This window comes from Lupinus angustifolius, chromosome LG05 (assembly GCF_001865875.1).
Source record: "Lupinus angustifolius cultivar Tanjil chromosome LG05, LupAngTanjil_v1.0, whole genome shotgun sequence".
Taxonomy (NCBI): Eukaryota; Viridiplantae; Streptophyta; class Magnoliopsida; order Fabales; family Fabaceae; genus Lupinus; species Lupinus angustifolius.
In genome coordinates this window covers 20,581,485-20,587,123 of record NC_032013.1, presented here as the reverse complement: position 1 = coordinate 20,587,123, position 5,639 = coordinate 20,581,485, and positions in this window count along the sequence as shown.

Genomic DNA, 5,639 nt, shown 5'->3' with positions numbered 1-5,639 from the left:
CACTCCTATAAATAGGAGTACCTACCAACAGGAAGTATCTTAACCTCAACTCCTAGACTCTCTAATATTATCTTCTTGTCACTCACTCTCTACTTCATATACTGACTTGATCGTCGGAGAACCTTTTCAGGTACCTCCACCGACGGGTCCAACTCTTTGCTGCCTTCAGCCACCTTGACGACCGCTTCCTACCTCTTCATCAACATCTGACTCATCATTGTCCGTACTCTTGTGTTCTGATAAAGAACAATAAGGTTTGAGTGTAATAGTAAATATTCTTTATTAATTGCTACTAATTTTGTATGTTTTTCATAACTTTTGCAATTTGTTTAGAGATGACATTTTTTATTTGTATTTGTAGCTTGCATGGATCATTGAGGAACACATGAATACTTTGTAAGGACTTGCACATTGGAGGAGAAAGAATGAACAATTTGCGTAAGATCTCATTACTAATATGTTATTTTATAGTAATGGAATATGTTAAGGTTGAATGTAGCTGAAGTCAATGGTGATTTAACAAAATATTGTAAATGTGGCGGAGTTGGACATGTTTGTCATGTCGTGTGAGAGAGATATTGTCTTATTTGGAAAGTAGATATTTAAAGGTGTTTGCTTCAGCGAGCATTGCTAAATGTCTACTTTCTACCGCGCTTCTTCAAAAAATGTTGTTGAATATAACCTTATGTACTACTACACTCATATAGAAAGCGTCTCAAAAGCACTGTTAAATGACCATGTTAAGCGTTATTGTTTTGCTATTCTGGCATAGTGTTTGGGAACACCAAGAAGTAGCATAAATTTTAAAAACTCTTGAAGATACAAGACTTAATCTCTATTGATGGGTAGATTTGGACTCACGATAAGGGTTGGTAACACATATGAGGTGCTCCAAAAGGAGGACAATAATTGTGACAACGACTTTTATAGAAGATTGTGGGCATGTAATCTCCCGTCAAAGATAAGATATTTATTGTGAAGAATTTCTTTGGATGGTGTCCTAACAAAACTGAATCTAGTTCAACGAGGATTATTAAGAGACTAAGACCCATCACAATGTGTTCTTTGTGGCGTGATGGGTGAATCAACCAATCATTAGTTTTCTCATTATTTAAATCTTACTGTGTATGGAAGAACCTCTACTCATGATTTGGTCGTAATTCAACTATTCCTAATGATGTTAAGAGCAACTTATCTCTATATGCAAATATACTATGGATGGAGGAAAAACATAAATCACGATGGATGTTACTCTGGTTCGCTACTATTTGGACTCTATGGTTTGTTAGGAACAAAATCATCTTCAAGAACTCTTAGTTCCATCTTGCCGAGGTAATGGACCTAATTTTTCTACATTCTTGGAACATTTTCAATGCTCGTTTTCGTAGCTTCAAATATTCTTTTATTGAGTGGGTGATGAACTCATCTTATTGTCTCCTTTCGTGTAATGTTTAATTGTATATATAGATAGGAATACCACTTGTTATCCTAAACTCTTATTTCACTTGTTAATGAATTTCATTGTTGTCCAAAAAAATTGTGATTTTTAGATGAAAATTTAATATTATTTCATATCCAATTACTTACACATATATAAATGATACTCAAGTTGAATTATTATATTATATTAATTGCTATGATGCTAGAGAATATTTGCCACATTTTCTGATATAGTTATATAATGAACACAACAAAATGACATTGTACTTTAATTTGGGTTGTATAAACTCTCTTTGATGGACGAGAAAGGGAATATAAATTGAAGAGAAATGAAGAGTTCTTATATATAGTTGAAGAGAATAGGAGAAAAGAAGATGACAGCCATGAAAACTCTTTTAATAAGAAAGTGATATGGAAGACTAAATTTGTGCCAACTCACAAAAACAATATTTTGATCGCTCTGTATTACATTACTATTTATTTATATAATTTTCTTAACATTTTTTTTATTTTCTTACTTCATAATTATTATTTAAAATTAACAATAATATAATATGCAAAATAAATCTTAAAATTATAATTTTTACTTTTTTTAGTTTAAAAATTTACATGTACATCTTTTTTATCTCTCCTCTCTTTCTCCTCATTTTTTTACTCATCAATGAAGCAAAACATAAATAAATTAATGAGATTCTTACTTTTCTAAAAGAAAAAAATTAAAGTGACTCTTACTTTTCTAAAAGAAAAAAATTAAAGTGGCTCTTACTTTTATTTGGTGGAAGTCTTTTTCTTATAGTACGACAATGACTACTACTTAATTTTCCGACATTAACCATTTTTTATATTTTATTCGCTATACCACAACACAAAAGTCATGGAAAATTGCACTTATGGTGGACCCAGCCATCTTTACCTTTGAAAACAGGAACCAAGTTCAAATTTCAAGAAGCAACTTTTATGTGAAGATAGCATAATCTACACGCTATATAGTGGAACTAACTATCATTGGGACACTCTCTATTATTGGTGTCACTCCAAGTGTCAGGAGATATGATTTGTCAAAAAAATATTTAATAATTAAAATTTTAACTTAAATAATTTTGTTTCGATCAATCAGAGGTAATGATACATGAAGTTGTATAAAAAGTAGGACAATAGATGTATTCTCAACTATCATTAGTCATTTTAGTGTTACTAATAAGCTAACAAATAATTATTATATATACCTAGCGTGTCCACACACACTCTTTGTTGACCGACATTCTTTGTTTTTCAATCCACATTCTTATTTTCCTGATAGGAAGCTTATAGACAAAATTTCTATAATTTTTCAACTTATGCTACTAATAATAATTAATGTGTCATTGAATGTTTTTCACGCTAGTCAAAATTCTTCTTGAAGTGATAAAGAGATAAAATAAAAGTAGGAGAAATGTGGAAGAATAGTGATATATTGATGGAAAAGAATAAAAAAAAATATGGAAGCCTGTAGTTATTATTGAGATATTACAAAACGATAAAATTTGAATATGGAAAGTATGTCATGATGGTTACTAAATGGAATCGAATGAAATTATACATATTCAACTACCTGAATGTTGTGTAGGCATATTTTGTATATATATGATAGTAAGAGCAAAATTTAAATATAGATAGAAATCACGTATATTTAACTACCCAAACGCTCCTTAGGTATATTTTGCATTTATATAATAATATAGATGCAATTGATTAAACAGATCCAATTGACATATATACTAATTTTAAACTTAACCTGATTGTGTTAAACAAGCTCACAAAAGTTTTGGTACATGTTAATCAGTCCAATTCCTAGTTGGTGTGGTCAGTTCAAACCCAATTTTATAATATTAAGCTTTGCATTGGTATAGATTAATTTTATAGTTTTAGTTTATAAACTGTGAGATTATAATCTGTTAAGATTATAATTTGTTTATGTTTGGGTACCTTAGCTGAAAACTAAATATAAACTAATTTTTTTGTTTGGGTAAGATAGAAAACTTATCTTTTACATAGTAAATTACAGAAAATGGTACGAGGTTATTTATTTATGTTAGGATTATTTTGTTTTTGTTTTTTACACTATTTAAATATACATTTTTTAATATTTACTGCCATTATATATTTTTACATAAATTTTTTAATTTTTAATATTGCATAACAAAGTCTAACAAAATATATTAAAATAAAATACAATATAAAAACCAATATTAATATTAAAAAACAACCTCATACATAAATAAATAGAAGTTGTTAAACTTAATTTACATAATTGATAAAATAAATAATACACAAATGTCAAGTTTCATACAAGTTTTTTAATAATGTCATCCCTAATTGAATCTCGAACAAGACACATGTGCTCAGAAGATATATTATCCATGTGTTCAGCAAGATCACTATCATCATCATTGATAACATCATCATCAACATTTGGTATATCATCATCATGATGGTTTACAATGTTAAACTCACAATCTAAGATGTTATTGTGCCTAATAAAATTATATATTATCATTGTAGCAATAACTAGTTGAACCTGAGTAGAATATTTAAATTTGGGCATGTGAAACAAAATTATAAATATATTCTTCCAAACACCAAATATTCTTTCTATGGTGTTCCTTAAGCTAGAGTGCTGATAGTTGAAGACTTCATTCTAACTATTAAATCCAATAGCTCACTTGAATTCAGAAAGATGATATCAATCATATTTATGTTGCCCCAAATATCTAGGGGTGTTGGATAACCAACATCTACCAAATAATACTTACCTAACAAACAATTAAAAATGTGAAGAGAAATTAAAACTCAATACATTCTTGGCTTGTATGGAATTTTTAAATAAAAACAATATGTTACTCAATCTTCGATCCAAAAACAAAACAAAGAAACATTGATAAATAAAGAAACAGTGAGAAAATGAAATATGATGGGAGAAATAAAGAAACATCGGAGATGCAAGGATTTGAGAAATAAAGAAAGTGAGAAATTAAGAAACAATGAGAAATAAAGTTTGGTGGTAATAAAAAGATGGAGGAAAAAGAGAGTTATGGAATTTGGGGTGATGTTGTGAAGAATTATAATGTTTGATGGAAGAGTAAAAATGATGAGAGATAAAGTTATGACTAAGTAAAATGAGAAATAGAAAAATTGGAAAAAAATAAGCTAATAAAAAATAAATTGACCTATGATTTTAGAGCTTATTTATTCAAAAAAAATTGAGTTGATAATTTCAATTAGTTGTGAAACATACATAATTTATATTTTCAACTTATTTTTCAAAGCATAAGCTAATAAAAATAAACATAAGCTAAAAAAAATAAGCTAAACCAAACCTGCACTAAGTCATTCAAATGGAGAGAGGGAACATTTCATGCATATGTGGGCTTAAATGAGGGACACAATCTAGTATTAAACGAACATGAACTTCGTCTGTTAGTTCATGTGTCATTTTATTTTGTTTACTAAATAACGTAATTTATTAAATATTTCATTCATTTAATTAAATTATTTATTTGACTAATAAGATAGTGACACGTAGAATCATGAATGACAAAAAAATTATCTCGTAAATGAATGAATTCTAGCTCAACACTTAAATTTCAAGTTTGACATGTGTGAAAAAAAAAGATGACTTGAGTTTCATTTCTTCATTTAAATGAGAAATATCTAAAACTTAGAGGTTATCTGTTTAATTTTTTTTGTAACATTTGAGCTTTGGCCTCAACGGAAAGCAGAAAGAAACATTGAAGTTGGAACCTTAGCTCTTAAGGAGTACGGACTAGATACGTCGGAGGATAACATAAAGATCTACCTATGAGATTGAAATCACTTGTTTCTAATGATGTCTTATTTTTTTCTTATGGGATCAATCAGATTTTAACAATTGTAATATAAAAGTGTTACCTTTTGTTTTTATTTATTTATGTGTTAGTATGTGATTGACACGAGACAGAGAATGAGACACATTCATGACATATGATCTCTCTTTTCCACGTATGATTAGGATAGAGATCACCCGTTCTACATGATGTCTCAAGCCAATCAAAATGTTTTGTTTTTTTATATTTTATTTTATTTTATCCTCATGTTGATATATGATTGACTTGAGACAGAGAGTGACACCATTAAGAGACATGTGATCCCCATGCGTATGACGATGGTCAACCCAAGTTTGA